Genomic DNA, 18,991 nt, shown 5'->3' on the forward strand with positions numbered 1-18,991 from the left:
TTTTCTTCATTACGACATTAGTTTTTGGGCTGGGGATGTGGCTCAACCGGTAGCGCACTCGCCTGGCATGCATATGGCACAGGTTCGATCCTCAGCACCACATACAAACAAAGATATGTTATCCACCGAAAACTAAAAAATAAATATTAAAAAATTCTCTCTCTCTCTCTCTCTCTCTCTCTCTCTCTCTCTCTCTCTCTCTTAAAAAAAAGATGTTAGTTTGGTCCTTTGCTAAGGCTTTCTCACCTTGATCATGTCTACTATGGACTAAATCAGTTCCCAGGTCTTTGTATTTGTAAGTTAAAATTACAGATCATGCAATCATGCAGAGTTATAGGTTTTGTTTTCACCTCTGCAAGTGTTTATTCCCTATAGGAATTATCACAATCAATAGCTCATAACAGAAGAGTATCACTGTTAAGTCCAGAGAAAAGATCAGAAATATGGTAGATCAGAATTTTTAGTGAGTAAAGTAAGAGGTTGAGTATATGTGAAGAATGTTGTTCAATTTTGTGGAATGTGGGGAGTGAGTAGAGTTGACTCACAATCTGAGAGAAAAGTTCTGAAAATCAGAGAGTTTTGTTGCCTGCATCCACAATGGAATGAGAGGTAACAGGTATCCTCCCATCTCGAAGAACAGGAAACTGGACTCAATATACAACACAACCCTTCTAGGAAACAAAAAATATTCAGTAGCACATGACAATGCCCTCAGACCAATGGTGAATGATGTGAGCTTTATGAATGCTCTGGTAATCTGTGGAAAACTTATCCAAAAATAGAACTCAAAGGATGAGAAGAACAAGATGGTCATGTTGAGGAAAACTGTCAGAGACAACTTCAATGCAGATGGAGCAGTTGGTATTTGTGTAGTAAAATTAAAGCAGTCAGGAAAAGCTCCTGGTCAACTCTTGTTGAGATCCTTGTGAGAAAAACTAGTGGAAAGAATGTGTTTGTAGAAAAGATACCACCGTGTTGTGGAATTGATATACACTTTTCTACTTGCCTATTGAGAATGATAAATTTAGTAACAAATCAAAAGACCTCAAAATCAGAGCATTTTTAGGTGTCAGACCATGGATGTGATGGATGTGTGGTGAAGGTGTTTCTGCGCCCACTGTTGGACAGGGTCACAACATGGGGGATGTTGCAGCAGGGCTGGCCACACCATCTGGAAACCAGAACCTTTGGGAATGTTAAATGTTTTCTTTATGATACTCATGATATGGACAACAGGGCATACAATCAGTAATAAAAGTATGTGTTGCAAGAGATTGCAGGAAAATTTCCAGAATGAGACTAAGTATACAATTGAGACCTGCCATGAGGTGCATTTCAATATTTCTAATGATACAAACAATAGTTTTATTCCTCAAGCCTAAGCAACAAGAAATAAATATTTCCCATGGTGAATATTTTATGCTTACCCCCCCACTCCCTTTCTAAAGCCACAACTTGTACAACAGCCTAGCTACAGAAAAACAATTGCTGTGCCAACAGTACAAGGATTGCTGTATGTAGCTTATGGTATCCCCCTCAAAGACAAGGGCTAATAAAAATACATACCCCCCACCAACAGACCCTTCTTTGCCTTTCACAGAAATTGAAAATGGAAAACACATAGTTAATATAAATGACAAGTGGGTTGAGGTGTAAAGCCTGCCCTTTATTTAAAGGTTAAAAACACATAAGAATGGATGTGCTGTAACCAAGGATCAAGGAAAACTCTGTCTGTTCCTTGATCTATTTGTATTGGTGCTGCTATACCTTGTTCTTGTTTTTCTAATCTTTTTCCTTTCCTAAAACCTTGTCTAGTCATAATAGTGGGTGCATTTTGTTTGATGTTATTTGTTAATGTCAAACCTAATTGATCTAGGACATCTCATCCCCATAAATTTACGGGAAGATGATCCAATACATATGGCTGTATAGTTCCTTCACATCCTTCAGGATCCTTCCAATCTAATACCATTGCACTTCTATGGGGATTAGTTGCCACTCCTAGGCCTCGAAGCGTTTGAGTGGCTTGTTGTAATGGCCAATGTTTTGGCCATTCTTGACGAGAGATGATGCTAAGGTCTGCACCTGTATCCAGTAGCCCATTAAATTCATGTCCTTGAATATTTAGTTTTAGCATGGGGCGAGAATCTAAATTTAAAGAAAGCATAGCCCAATCTACACCTGTGGAGCCTAATCCCTTGGAACCTCTTTCTACAGTACGACTGGAAAATTTATCATGTAGGCTGGGTATTATTAGTAACTGTGCTATTCTATCTCCTGGTGAAATTACTGATATACCCTTTGGAGAACTGGCAATAATTTTTATTTCACCTTCATAATCGGGATCAATTACCCCAGGACTTATCATAAGTCCTTTTAGAGTAGAAGAGCTGCGTCCCAATAATAAACCTACTGTTCCTTTGGGAAGAGGTCCTTTCACCCCTGTGGGAATGATTTGAACTCCCATCTCTGGAGTTAGTACTGCTCTGGCGGAGGCGCAGATGTCCAACCCTGCACTCCCTCTGGTTTGTCTGATGATAGGCTTATTCAAACAGCTACCAGAGTTTTTGGGAATACAGAACAAGCAATGCCATTACTAAAACACCTGGCTTATGAGCAAGCGAATCGTTGGTGCAGAGATATCATTAGACCATGGAAACATGAAGATTTAAACACATATATTAAATTATGTAGAGACATTAATGAACAAGAGCAAGTCGTGGCAGCTGCAGTAAAACAGGCTTTAGATGCCAGAGACATTAATGAACAAGGGCAAATTGTGGCAGCTGCAGTAAAACAGGCTTTAGATGCCAGGCCAAGAATATGCTACAATTGTGAACAAACAGGACATTTTAAAAGGAATTGCCCCATTGGAGGAGGGTTTAACAAAAAAAAAAAAAAAAAAAAAAACAGTCAAATAGTTCATATGAGAAAAGGAAATTACCTTGGAAATTAAAAATAAAATAATATAAAATTAATGTAGATATATTTTAGAGGCACTTCAGAATAGTGGGCTTTTAAGTAATAGATTTTCACTATTTTAAGTGTGTTTTACTGGGATTTTAGTGTAGAAGTAAGAAGCTTACCAATAATCATAAGTATGCTTTAAAGTTAAATGTTAATGAAATCATTACAGATATGCTTTAAAGTTAGAAGTGAATAATAGGTGAGGAGTCATATAGTATAGTTGCATCGCCTAGCACCTAGTGATTGAGGTGAAAATGTAAAAGCTTAATGATGATTGGCTAAGGTTATAGAAAAATATTTTGAACAATATACTCAATACTTAGGTAATCAATGTATGTCAGAACAGATTGTAACTCTTGAAGATTATGTAAATCAAAGAAGTTTAAGGCTTTGAAGCTATCCATTAACTACTTGAAAAAAAAAAAACACCTGTAAAAAAGGTATAAAAATAAAGGTCCCTCTAGGGGCAGCAGGATTTCTTCTGAAGGCTTCTCCTAACTTGCAACATGTCATCCCAACTCTTCTTCTTTCATTGACACCACTCCTCCTTCAGGACACCTGGGAACCCCCTCCTCAGCTGGGGCTGGACCCCACCAGATCTGTGAAAAAGACAATGACCTATGAAGTTCAGAAAGAGCTGGGCTCTTACATCCTGAGCCATGGGGAGCTGTGTGTCCTCTGACCAACTAGGAGCACTGTAGGACTCTAATGTATCTACGTACAGCTCTTAAAGAACCATTTACTCAAAGGAGTCCAGGCTTGGGTGTTAGTGTTATACCTACTCTAGAGGAATCAGTAGCTTACATCCTCTGTGATTTGGCACAGTCTCCTGATGAGGAACATTTGTCTCATTTCAGCAGGTGTCTCCTCCCAGGCTTTCCCCATGGGGGAAAATAAACCTTCATCCTATTCAATCTGTAATATGAGAAGACCTCCAGCACTAGGGCTCAGGGAGGGGCTCAGCCTTATAATAGAAATCTATTTGCATGAACAGCCTCTCCTCTGAAGAAGGTGGAGAAAAGGAAAAAAGGCCTGAGATAGCCCAGCACAGCTGAAGGGATCCAGGCTCTGTGCCCACTGTCTCCTGGACACCTCTTTCTCTTGCTTATTTCTCACTGTACAGGTAGAGGTAAGCCTCAGAGATATTGGGAAGTTCCAAAGCCTACTTCTGTCTCTTTTTTTCTCATATTTTTGTGAAAAATTTCCCTTGTCAGTGTCATATAATCCTTGACTTTCTGCGTTTTCAGGTTCTCTCACCTTGCCAGTGGTGGCTCAGTTTTCTTCCATCTCCGCAACTCCAGAAACTTCTGTGAGACTCACCTGCAACCTTAACAGTGGCTTCAGTTTTAAGGACTCTGTAATAATGTGGTATAATCAGGAAGCTTTCCTAAATTTCTTCTGTACTACCATACAGACTCAGATAAGGACCAGGGCTCAGGGGTGCTCAGCCACTTCTCTGGATTGAAAGATGTATCATCCAGTGCAGAGTTTCTCCTAATCTCTGGCCTGCAGGCAGGAGATGAGGCTGACTATTATTGTCAGATACAGCACACTGGTACTCACACAGTGACACAGACTGAGGGGGATGTTGGTCGAAAACCCAGTCTGCTCAGTGTCCTGGACTATGGCTCTTCTTCAATTGTAACATAGCTTGCACCTTCACTAAATACACTTGCATGCAGCTTCACATTAACAGCATCATTTCTTCTAACTTCCCATTTGATATTCCTTAACTCTCAGATAATTAAAAAGGAAAACAACAAAAATATCTGATGTTATCAGAAAGGGTCCCAGAAACTTGGTTGCTAACAATGAAAGACTGTGGAGCTAACCACTCTTTTTTTCCTGAAACAACCTGGCCTGTCTTGATTTCATCAGATCCTAGGGGCCACCCAGAAGATGAACAGTTCTCTACAGCATAGACTCCACTGTTTAAGGGGTCAGAGCAGATATGCCTCTTTTCCTCTCAAGTCATCTCTGCTTAGGGCAGCATCCTGCTTACTCTGTCCTGAGGATGAAGCACTGAATATGAAAAACTGTCTAAAGACACAGATCAAAAATGAATACCAAGCCCAGAGCTGAGCTAACCTAACTCATTGTTGGCTTCCAGTACCTTTGAATGTGATGTCAAAGAGGGGGTAGGTAAGGAAGAGGTTGGGGGATGAGGACAGCAAACTTCCTAGTGCAACATGAATAATGAAGGGAAGGCTGCAGCACTGGTGAGAAAATGTTTATGCTTCTCCCAGGATGTTGAATGAAATAGGTCCCATGTATGTGACTTTCTTACAGATGACATATTCAGGACGTTAAAAGTTCTTATTGTTGGCCTTCTTGACCCTACAAGGACTGTGCCCTTCATCCCTCTTTCATTCTGAGTTTTCCAGCAAGTCAATTGATCGGGGTTGACCTGAACAATATAACTGAGCAGAAAACTCCTAATTATTGCATCAATTAACTCCTCACCTAAAACTATTAACAAAACCCAGATATCAAAGTGAACTTCTGGACAAGGAACAGCAGAGTAATTGGGGGTTACCATAGTAACTGGAAACCTAAGTGGGCTTTTAAGGGCTCCAAGGAACATTGTGACCTAGCATGACAATGATCAACTTACAGGTATCCCAGTCTGATTCTCCATCTCTGGGCTTGCCAGTAAGGCCTCCTTTACACCTGTGGGGTCGACCCTGAGGACAGGGCTGATGATCAGTGACACATATCTGGCTATAACCTTCACATCACAAACAGCTCTTGCTCATGTGGAGGTGAGAACATAAAATAAATAAAAAATAAAACTTCTTGCTTTTCATGTCTGACCCATTCCTCCCAGGCCTGGTCTGACCAACACCATCTTCTGATGAAGCTTTCTGGAGTACTCTTGCTAATAAAGCAGAATTTGGATTTAACAAAAATAACTCATTTTCTTATGCTGGGAGCCATGGCACATACCTGTAATTCCAGTGGCTTGGGAGGCTGAGGCAAGAGAATTGCAAGTTCAAACCAGCCTCAGCAATAATGAGGCACTAAGCAACTCAGTGAGATGCTATCTCTAAATAAAATATAAAATAGGGCTGGGGACATGACTCAGGTGTCCCGAGTGACTCAGTGTTCTAGAGTTAAATCTCTGCTACAGAACAAAACAAAAACCTCATTTTCTTAACCATCCATTTGTTTCCAGAACCAAAAGGTACTACCCACATATGATGGATCTGGATGACCTGGGGGTGGTAATGAAAAGGAAGAATTCAGTAATTGAAACCCAGAGATCCAGGTGCCTTTGACCTGATCTACATATGAGCTCTCCACCTGGCTAAGATTTGCTTAGCATTCCCTGACCCATAAATTCTTGGTAGGTCTGAGTTTCTGCATTTCTTCTAAGGTTACACTCTCAAAAATATTCTAAACTTTTAGATAAAGGATAAAACTTCCCCTTGAAGGAGATGGTTCTCCAAACCATCACATGCTCATGTTCTCTGATTTCATCTCAGAGTTTACATATGAGGTGAGTCCCAAAAGCTCATGTGAAGAAATGTTCAGAGGTGAAATGTTTAGATATGAGAGCTAGTCAGAAAAATGAATCATGTTATACATTAATAATTTAAATGAATTTATCAGTGGTAACTGCATGCAGGTCAGGTAAAATGTGACTGGAAGAAGCAGATCCCTGGAAGCACATCTTTACGGTTTGTTGCAAGGGGGCAAAATTGTGACGTACACAGTTGAGGGGAGAAATAAAGAATGTCCACGGCATCTGCCCCTTTCAGTTCTTTATTTGCTCCAATTACTCAATGCAGTTTCATTCTGTAGGTTCTCAATGAAGAAAATGACAATCCTTAATGCTAGGCACTGCAATAGGCATAATCAATTCACAGCAAACTATTCGAAATTAATTCCAAGCACTGTAAAACACACTTCATCATGATAGGCTTATGACAGACAATTCTTCTGCATGCTAAGTTCACAAGTCTTAAGACTTAGGCTTTATTTCCAGCAGATGCACACTCACTTAGATCACGGTGACCAGGTCTGGAACCAAGGCAGGCTTTTCCTGGTGTGGAGTGGATGACCAGTTGAGGATAGGGTCATAGGGAGAAGTTGCAGGTCTCACCAGGGTCCAGACAAAGCAGTAGAGTTTAAGAGCAATGAGGACCATGCAGAGAATCAGGAAATGATGACAAGTGATGGGATGTCAGGTCCTCATCAGGATCTCTAGCTAGAGGACATCCTTGTTTGGGCTGGCTGAATTCCTGATAATTTGCTCTATCATTTATACTAAATTTGGGGACTTTTGACCCCCCCCCCCCTTTTAATCCATATCATCTACCACCAGACATCTCAGTGATATCATTTACCCTGGGATCAGAAACATCTGGTCTGGTGGTCTCCACCCTGACATTCTTGCCTTTCCTTCTTATCAGACAAGGACAGCCTGCCAAGGGCTTCACTCTGTTTATCAGGGAGATGGGAAGTAACTTGTTTGAGGCCATACTGGATGGCTCTGTTGGTGTGTCTGGTGAAACTGCAGGTTTCAAACTGGAGTTTTTAAAATGGAGTTGCTTAGGCTCAGGCCTAAGGCCATCCTAATAGGGTTTATAATCTGTCCCTTGTATCTCACTTCCTCTCTGCACTTCCCAGCCACCATTACTTGAGCAGCTTTCCTTCACCATGCCCTTCTGCCATGTTTTTCCTCACCTCAAAACCAACAATGGAATTGGCCAACCAGCAAAAGATACTTCTAAAACTATGAGCTCAAAATCAATTTTCCTTTCTCTGTATTGTTCTTATCAGGTATTTTGGTCACAGTGGTGAAAATCTGAGTAACCTAGGAGCCTTAATGTTTTTCACCCATGTTTCTCTTTTTGAGATGACATTTGACAAAATTCAGTCATTTGGGTGATGTAGCACATGCTCTTAGTCTATATTAATACAAATAACATAAATATTACATACATATTTTCAGAAAATTCTGTTTTTCTTCAGTGTCAATCTGTAGAGCATTTATGAAATAAACAGAATTCAGACTTACAGTATGCAGAAGAATAAGCCATGGAAACCACTATGCCAAGTACAGCAAAAGACCTTCACAAGCGGGGAATTCTTTCATGTATCAATCTATGTACAAAGAACAATTATAAAAATATATTTATACACATTAAGTATATCAGAGTGAGATTCACAATAGTATAATGTACTGACAGGGTAACTATTAAAAAAACAAATTAAAATTCAGGGTGGGAAACAAATGAGGAGGACACATTTTCCTAATATTATAAAGACATTTTTTTTCTAATATTATTCCTAATATTCTAAAAACACAGCATCAAATTCCAGGGCCTGTACCATAGGGGCTGGGGAAGCCTAACAGAAGACCTTCAACAAAACAAGAAGTTAAAGTTGTAATGTAACCTGTGAAGAAATATTCTCACCTATTAACCTAGAGATGCTTTGAGGAAATTTTAATCTTTGAACCTGGGTTATTATAATCTTGTATTGATGACTCCAGGAACACAGTAAGAGCAAACTCAAAGGCCAGGTTAAGCTGATATATCTGATCCTATAAATACTGCACAATACACCATGTGTTTAGCAGACTAGAGATCAATAAGGACCAGAAACAACTAATGCCTGCCCAAACCCTTGGGTGGACACATATTCATCTTTTCATCATTGGAGATGCAGGTTCTCTGGGGGAAAATTAAAGGACACTTATGGTTTTACTTCCACTGCCCTTTCTTGCTGGCTTTAGATACAGGTGATGGGTCATCTCATTTTCCCCATTCTCAATGTCATTCTTCAAACTGTGATGCCTCCACCAGTCATGTGTCTAGGCTTCTAAGGTGTCTAAATACATGTCTGAGTCATGTGGCATCATAAGAAAAATGCAAGAAAGTATTTCAAATACTTAAAACAGAGCACAAAACCAAACTTGTTTATAATAATAATGACAACCAACCAATACAAATAGTATTATACATGAAAAGTATAGGGCAATCTCATTTTTACCAAATATTCAAATAATCTTTTGCATATTAGCACATAGAATCCATGTTCTTTTTCTGAAATTCCCCTTGACTACTGGGGAGGAATTGGGTCAAAAATAGTGTATTTGACAGGTATCTGGAAGTTGTTTAACATTTTTAAGGAATATAGGTAGAAAGAGGTAATAAGTCAATATGTCATCCTCCCCAATAAAATCCTTGGGTTCTCTGTGCTACATTCTCATACACTTTATTATTGAATTACTGTGGGAATTACTGAAAGTGTATCCCAGGTGGGGCAGCATACATTAACATGGTCCTTCAGAGACAGAAAGAACAGTGCAATAAAGTTCTTACCTAGATCAAGGAGAATATCTCAAGAACCACCAGAGAGGCTTCTCTCTGGTCTCCTCTACTTGCTGTAGTGAAGAAGGAGACGAACCACAGAATAAAATTAACCAAATCATTCTATGTGCATGTATGAATATATTGTAATTAATTCCACGTTTATGTATAACTATAATGCACCAATTAAAAAACAATAAATAAATTGAGGTAGGAATACACTAAAAGGAAAGAATCAGGGGAATGGAGAAGGGGAGGAAAGAGAAAATATGAGAGATTTGAATGAAGCCAATTATGTTATGTGCATTTAGAATATGTCAAAGTGAATTTCACTATTACAATTAACTATAATACAGTAAAACAAAAAAAAATTAAAGATTTGAAAAAATAATGTTTATGTAAACAAAATATCAATATTAAAACAATAACTTTAATTTAAGTTAGTAACTTTTAGGTGACTTACCATATGAATGTGATTCATGTCTGGTATGGATTGGAATTTGTGTAATGGTAGAAATATATATTAGTGAGATGTGGAAAAATTACACTTGCACAGTATTGGTATTCATTTCAATTAGTACAACTATTTTGGAAAATAGTATAAGTAGTACATAAAAAATAAAAGTAGAATTGCTATGTAGTGCATCAATCCCATTTACATATAAAAATACACAACACGTAAGAATATGTATATAGACATACTTTAGTATGTATATCATTATATATTAGTATATGTATATATATGTAGATATATATATATATATATATATATAAATATATATATATATATATAAATATATATATATTTATATATATATATAAATATATATATATATATTTATATATATATATATATATATAAATATATATATATATTTATATATATATATATATATATATATATATATATATATATTAAATACACAAGTGAAGAAATACACAAGATATATGTGTGTATATACACACAAGTACAAACAAATACAAACACCCATCTTTTCCTAAAGTTTTTATTTCTGTTTTCCTATATACTGAGTGCTCATTTTAGTGCAAATTTTGAATTTCTCTCTCAAATTCAAACATCTGCCATAGCCAGCAATCTGGAGTAAACATCATATTTTTTCCTTAGACTCCTATTTGGAATAGTTGATCCCAATAATTATAACGTATTAGGCTCATTTGGAGATAAACACTATTTGAAGATCAGAAAGGAGGGATCTTATGTGTAGACTTAGGTGCATGAATAGACCATGCCTCCTCACACAGTATGGAGAAAGCAAGATATTTGGGGAAAATTCTGTTCAGCTGTGAGGCACAGAAGACAGGACTCAGAGATGTCTTCCACCAAGCCTGGTCACCTCTTCTCATAAACCTCCTTATTTGTTGTAGGGATGACAACATACAGGGCAGGGTAAGGACCTGCAAAAACCATGGGGCTAGGATTTCTCCTCTTGTCTATAGACCCATAATCAACATTTTTAGGTCTCTCCCACTTCTAGAGTCCATTGCTCATTTTTTGCATCAAGATAGAAGGTCACCATCTCCTGCACTAGAAGTAGCACTAACATTGGTGGCTATGATTTGCCCTGGTCCCAACAGCTCCCATGAACATCCCCAAAATTCTAATCTAATTGCATTTCACCCTCATGAATTCCTGACCATTTGTTTGGCTTCAAGTCTGGCAACTAGGTCTCTCTGACCATTACTGAGCTCCTGCATGACAATTGATTATCTCTGTCAGTCCTATGACAGCAGTCCCAATGCTCCCTCAGAGCTCCAAATCTATAGGGAAGTAAGACAAGAATATTCCTCATCAGCCAGAAGGTGAACACATATCAGCTCCTACTCCGGCTTTCTATAAGGATTTTGCCACCATGGGCCTAAGCACATCCATGGACAATTCCTAGGATGAGGTGCCTCCACTTGTTCTTCCATGATAGTCACTCACAGTAGCCATTATTAAAGAGTCTCTAAGAAAACAAGTCCTGATGTCCATGAGCTTAGAACACAGAAGTCTGTGGTAGTAGAAGCAAATGTGACTCCATTGTGTTTTATGACTTATCCTGTAAACAACCATGCCAAGTAGAAGAGTCATTACTGGGGCAAGATGTTCTTTTCCTTTTGCTATAGAAACCTTTAAGAACACAGAACTACCTAATGGGGCATTGTTTCTGTAACTAGGGTAACGGGGCTCTGTTTCTGTAACTGGGGTGACTGGGCTAACTGTGATTGGTTAGGCTTCCCTCCACTTGACTGCACTGTCCCGCTTCTGTAACCTGGCTTGCTTGCATTGGCTAGACTCCCTGAACATCCCTTTTGTGGTTTTCAGGCTTATAAGGAGTGCCCTTGCAATTGTTCGGGGATGATCAGTGAACAGCTTTATGTTCTGGTCAGCTGCCACCGATGGGCTTCAATAAAGGCTTAATTCGATTATACGTGAGTGGTCTGGAAGTCAGTTTATGAAACCCGGGGACGAAGTTTTAACATAACATCTAGGAGCTTGCCCTGGTCCATTTCTTCCCTACCCTCATGCCAAATTTACCTCCAATGATGGTCCTTTGGCCCCAGAGTAGAGGGGAGCTCCTGAGAGATGTTTCTCAGCCTCACTCCTAGGACAACTCTAATCTGTCCTAGGATGCTCTGAAAAGCCTCCTGCTGGACTGTCAGTTCTGGTGAGTCAACTCTTCTGGGGGGAAAAGGTCAGATTGGATGCACTCACTTACACCTTCCCCGGGACAGGACGAGACATTGTCACTGTCTCCCTGGAGATCTCCCTATGTGACCTCATCTGTCTGTATCTGGGGCCCACTGGAGGCCTCCCTGGGAGGCCTCATCTGTCTGAGGGCAGGACAAGATATCATCTCTGTCCCACTGGAGGCCTCCCTGCGGGGTCTGTTGCAGTAACTGACTTGCAGGTCAGCACGAGAAAGAAAGAAGAAGCAGAGGAAGCCAAGCAGCAGAAGAAAAAAGTGCTTTATTGTATCCAGCAATCTTTTTACAGTATTGTGAACAAAGAAGGCAACCTTCCAAAAGCAATAAATCAGGTCTTTCAGCTAATTAAACATAGCATACAGAAGTTTTACTTTCTAATCAAAAGTGACCCGCTTCTCATGGCTAATCTACTTTTGGCCCGGGGCATGCAGAGCTCTGCTCTTTGTTGAGAACAGATAATAAAATTTTTCTCAGCGCCCTCCTAGCCCACTTGGCAGAACATCCCGTTTGCGAGCAAGTCCTCCCAAGGACAGCAGACATCTCGTTTTCAAGCATGTCCGCTGTTACCTATCTATACCTATCTATCTATCTATCTATCTATCTATCTATCTATATCTATCTATCTATCTATATATATATATATATATATATATATATATATATATATATATATATATATATATATATATAGTTGTATATCTATACAGAATATGCCATTTGCAGGCAGACTCCATCAAGGACAGTAATAGTTATGCAGTCACATCTGATTCTCTACAGGGCCTCATCTCTCTGGGGGCAGGACAAAACATGGTCTCTGCCCCATTAGAGGTCTCCCTGTGTGACGTCAGCGATTGTTGCTTGTCCTGTGTCTGTTCTGCTGTTTGTCATTTGTCCAGTGTCAGTTTGCTGGCTATTTGTTCTGTTTGCGTGGTCTCTGCCCCATTGGAGGTCTCTCTGGGTGACCTCAGTGATTGTTGCTTGTCCTGTGTCTGTTCTGCTCTTTGTTGTTTCTCCAGTGTCTGCCTTGCTGTTTGTCATTTGTCCAGTGTCTGTTCGCCGGCCGTTTGTCTTGTGTTTATCTGTCTGTGTTTGTGCATTGGCCCTTTTCTTGTTCTCATAACCACTCTTCTTTCATCAGGACTCCTTCACTCCCCTGACATCATGGGACAAGGAAGCGCTTCAGAGATCTTTACCTGTACACCTTTAACTTGTTTTCTTAACAATTTTCAGGACTTTATCTGTTGGTTTGTTTTTGTTTGTTCCCTTTGTGTGCTGTGTTAATTTCTACCTCAATTTGTTTCTAATGGAAAAAAATGGTTAAAATGGTTTTAACTGTGCTCACTACAGCTTGCATTAAAATGTAACGTGCTGCCAACAGGACTAAAAGAATTGTCAAAAGTAAAAACTAAAGGTAAAAAGAAAAAGGCATTCTAGAGATTGCCTTCATTTAGGAACTGGGCCAGGTGGCCAACAGGGTAAATCATGTCAGTTCCTATAGAGAACAGATTAAAACTAAAGTGTTTTATAAAATTATTATTCTTAAATTGTATTACAAAAAGCATAATTTTGTCTAGAAAATTTGACTTTTGTCTCTCAGTATTTGCAAGCATGAATAACTCCCAATTATTAAAAAATGGTCTAAAGATTTTTCAATATCAAGCTAAAAGTTGGTGATCGCTATTCAAGAAACCAGAAAAACCAGTTTAATTCTCTAAAGTACTGAGATAATTCTAACTTAAACAAAATGTACATAAAAAATATGAGGTTCAAAATAGATAACTTCATGTGTCAGTTGGTCAGGAAAGCAATTGTCTTTATTCATTCAAACCACACTGGTATGGTTAAGACCATGCAAAGATGAAATTTAATTACACTTAGGGAGGGATTTCAACTAATGCTAGAAAAATGTATGTGAACAGGGATAAGCAAAGAGACAAGCAATAAATGGATAATATATTGGCAATGTCATAAAAATAAATAAACAGTTATTTGTTAAATGATTGAGATCACATGCCTTCAGATAATGAAGACACCAGGGAAAGCTGTGCATATTCTCAAAGGATTAAAGAGATATCAAGTAATCAATGTACTGGACCATGTACTGTTGCTTATGAGTCCATGAACAATATTAGAGCAGTTGCTTTCTCCCATGGGGCAAATCCAAGCACACAGCCTCCCTGATTCAACTCTGACAGCATAACTGCTATGAAGGCCAAGCACCAGGCAGGGAAGGACTTGGTTAGGGGTTCATGTTGGCATAATGCACCATGAAAACACCCCCGAGGTAGAGAAGACTCCTCTGATAGTGAGAAACTACAGTAATCACATAAAAATATGAGAATCAGTGCATTTAGGAATCAGACTAGAAATGTGTGGATAGAGCCAGTGGCCTGATGAGTAGCAGAAACCAGCTAGCTAGGCTGTCAGGTATCTAGGCCAGGCATAGTGTGTGCACTGTGACCAGCAAAGGGAGCTGTGGAACTACTCTGTTGTTCCTACACTGCCAGCTGCTCAGTAAACACTCTTCAGTTGAAGGGATCTCTGGCCTGAGGGCTGAGCCCTTGCTCACTAATTAGAACTCACCAGCTGTGTCTTCTCTGGCCTGGCAAGGTATCCTGAGCAAGGACCTTGGTCCTGAAGCAATAGGTGTTTTCTCCCAACTGCCTCTCCAATGATCACTGACATAGCTTCTTTTATGAAGTAACAAGTTTGGTGAAGACACAAATGAAGCACAAATCACTTCCCCATGTTTAATTTAGTAATCTTAGTAATCCATTGTCATTTTGTAATGCTTTTCTCATTCACTCCTTTCCAATAAAGTCAATATAGACCAGGCTTCTCATTAAAATAGGGAAAGACATGCTGGAGTATAGAGTCCATTGCTGAAGCCCTCTAGAAAATACCAGGGCACTGCTGTCCAATCTATTTTAAAAAAAGGCAGCTGGAACCTGGAACATCAATGCTCTGGACCTGGACAATGGTCACTGGTATATGAGACCTCAGTAGCTGTGAACTTGCTGAGTTGCCCTTGGAATGGAGCTCATTTAAATAAAAGTCCCACCCTATCCCCCACCAAACAGATGTTAAGAGTTATAAAAAAGCTGTGGAGCTGTGTAGTGAACAGACCTGAAAAGCTCAGCCCTGGACTGTATGCACCATGACCTGGGCTCCACTCCTGCTCACATTTCTGGCTCACTGCACAGGTCAAGGGAACTTTCTGGGCTGGAATTGGGGCGGGGGGGGGGGGGAGGCAGCCTTTATGCCACAAATCTGCTTCTGATCATTGGGTCTCTCTGTATTCATGCTCCACTTCCCAGGCTGTGGTGACTCTGGAAACTTCACTGACCACAACTCCAGGAGGAACAGTCACACTCACCTGTGGCACCAGTACTTGGGCTGTCACCACCAGTAACTATGCAAAATGGATTCAACAGAAGTCTACCAGGTACCTCAGGGTGTAATAAGTGACACCAGTAATTGGGTCCCAGGAGTCCCTGCCCAATTCTCTGGTTCCCTGCTGGGAAATAAGGCTGCCCTCACCATCATGGGGGCCCACACTGAGGATGAGGCCACTTATTACTGTGCTCTGTGGTTCAGCAACAATTTCAACAGTGACACATACAGATGGGGAAATGAGACACAAACATTCTGACTCAGATTCACTCTTGTTCCTAACACCTCTCTTCTTCAGAAAATTATTCTGCATTGAGTTACTGTGGGCTCAGTATACCTCTTTTCAATTGCTCCAGAAAAGGCTATAAAATTATTGTTCAAGGCTCCAAGATGTTTTACTACATATTTTATCATAAAGATATATTCTTGAAAATCAGTGTATAAATCTGTCCTGTATTGCACAATTATGGATAGGAGTGGCAAAAATTACAGAAACACACATGTATACACATACACATACACCCTGATTTCAGCTTAGCAGCATTTTGTTCCCAAGAGAAAAATTTGGTATTTCAGTGATACAATACACAGTTACGATGATATGTGTATAAAGATAGCAGTGGATTATATAAAGTGAAATGTAGGATAAATGTCATTGAAACAAGGTAACATTACATATTGTTCTCACTACATTTTTAGAAAAGTATAAAATGATCTAAAGTGGACAAAACAACGATCCAAAGGAAAGAGATCTAAAATGCACAGAAATGATCCAAAGGAAGGAACAGAGGTAGCTTTCAAAATTTAATATGGAAAGTAAATTTTCAGGAAAGTGTACCTGTACATGTACTTCAGCCAATGCAACTTCTTTCCTCAATCTTAAGCTAATTTACCAAAACTCATCCGCCCTGTGAAACCTGAATCATTGAGCTGAAACCCTGGTGCCTGTGCTTTCAGTGAATGCTCCCCAAGGTGACTCCACAGGACCCTGCAGTGTGTGCTGAGGGTTCTGAAGTACAGGCTTGGAATTTCAGGTTGATTGCAGGTCACAGGACAAGAATCTGCAGGGAAGAGCTGTTAGGGAAAAGGCTCATGCCTCTTGAAGTCAACCCTACTTTCCATGTGAATTATCTGTATTCTTCTCTGCAAAAATTCCACTAAAAGAATTCAAAAGTAGGGTATCTCATGATAATCAAAGGTAGATCACTAGAGTAGAAGAATAGGACCAGGAGAGGAAGGAGGGAGGTGAAAGGGAAAGGGGAAATCCTGGTGAATGATATTGCTTCAAGTAGACTATTGTATTGTGTGCTTATATGAATATGGAACAAAAAAAATCCCTCCATCATGCACAACTATAATGCACCAATAAAATAGGGAAAAAAGTAATTTCAAAGTTATATTTGAAATTATAAAATTATAAAAATTTGAAATTATAAAAGACCACGTTAAAGATATTGTAGAGGAGAATAGTTTTGATATATTCTGCCAAACCATTTAGATATTTGAACATACAAAAATTACCCTTATTTCTTTCAAATTTAGTGGGGTAGAAATCCAACACTTATGTCTTCCAAAGGATATGCCATCCCTTATGACCCAGTCCTCCCTTACTGCAGAAGGGGGTCATCTTTTTCAGAATAACACACCCTAAAGAAGCTCCTTAAATCCCATGTACAGGAGAAACCCACCTACTGATTATATTATGCCTCATGTTCTCTAAACCTGATAAGTTTTCCACGTTAATCCAATAAATCACCCTGCCCTACTTGTTGCTTGAGAAGATGTTGAAATGCATCACAGATCTTTTGGGACTAGAGGAATAAAATGATACCCCAAATGAAGCTCTCACCTGGTCAAGCGCATCTCCCTAGTTACTTCTCTGCTTCTTCCCCCATGGTGATAGGCTCCTGAAACCTTGTGTTCTTCTGCCATGTCCAGTTTTTTAATCCACTGGTTACAAGGGGATGGGTAGAAGGAAGACAGAGGATAATTGGTTAATAGATCTACTGATTATTGGGAGGAATCTTATTCTAAGCTTTATTTGAGATGTGCCTTCTCCATAGACAGTTCCCTGCATTCCCTCATAACAAGCCACACTAGCTCTCATCCATTGACATTAATCTAAATTCAGTAGACTCAATAGAGGTAAAACAGCAAAACCATGAAAATAAATACTCCTAAAGGCCCCACCACTTTCCAGACATAAGAAGGGTAGAGAAATTCAGACACCTAACATTGACTCCCTGCCTATCACATCCTGGGGTCCCTTCTCCACTTCCCTCAGGTCAAGGCTGAACCCAAGGCTCAGCATGTCTTTCAATTAGCAGTACTGGGATGTTCAGCCATACCTGTGACTTATATTATCATATACTCTAGTCTATTTCACCAGTACTGATAATTTTATTAAATTTTATAAAATAAATTTACATTAATAATGAGATGCAAAATAAAAATTAGTAAAAAAAAAAAAAAGTACTTCCTATTCCTCCTACATCCTTTCTCCTGACCCTTTCTTTTCATCTGTGGCCAGTACTCTTCTACCTCCAGCAAATCCCCCAACTCAGTCAATGACAAGAAACATTAGGAGAAAATGTCAGATTCATCTGCTGACAATAATTGCTGCCCCTGCAGGGTACACACTGCTATGACAGGTGGGGAAAGTGTGGCATTCCATCTCTGCCTGTAGAATTATGGAAACTTCTTGGAAACATGCCTGAGAAAGCATTTCACTGTATTCTGCCTGTGGAGTCTCCAAATCAGCACACTGAGAATCAATGAGTTTAATAAGTTAAATGTGTGACTTCAATTTGGTATATCCTTCCCAATCTTGTTTCAGCTGAAGTTCCCAAGGGTTATGTGCCAACGGGTAGCACACACTCCATCTTCAAAGGAAACAACTATCAATCTAAGCAAGAATCCAAAAATGTCAAGAACTAGGCTGAGATCTTTCCATATATATATAAGGGGCACAAAATGGATTAAGAATGAAACAGCTAAGATAAAAAACATATTTTTGGAATGCACTTCAGGAACTCAAAATGCAATACTCTACTCCACATGGAGAGTCCCTTCATTCTACAACCTACTAAAAGGTATTTAAGGGACAATCATAGAGGTCATTCTATTCCCTATTCCTCTGTGAATCTGAGGCACTCTGGACAGATGCTTAAATAACATAAAAGAATAATGAGCTCTAAGAAGGAAGTGACTGAATGAGGCTATAGAAATGTCTCCTCAAATGTTCACATGTCAGACAATGTAGGAATTCTCAGTGGTGAAATGATTAGATAATGATATAAAAATGGATGACACCCAATTTTGGATTAATCATTTGAAGGGACTACTGAGTGATAACAGGGAGAGATAAGGTGTGGCTGGAGGAGATGAGAAGCTTTCCTCCACATCACACCTTTTTACCATGAGGTTTTACCTCACCTCAAACCCAAAGCAATGGAGTCAGATGACAATGGACTGAGACCTCTCAAAGCATAAACCCAAATAATTTTTTTCTTTTTTAAAGTTGTTCTGGTCATGTATTTTGTCACAGTAATGAAATGTTTACTAACACACTCTGCATTCCCACCAGCTGTGAAAATCGGTTT

This window comes from Marmota flaviventris, chromosome 1 (assembly GCF_047511675.1).
Source record: "Marmota flaviventris isolate mMarFla1 chromosome 1, mMarFla1.hap1, whole genome shotgun sequence".
In the NCBI taxonomy this organism is placed as follows: Eukaryota; Metazoa; Chordata; class Mammalia; order Rodentia; family Sciuridae; genus Marmota; species Marmota flaviventris.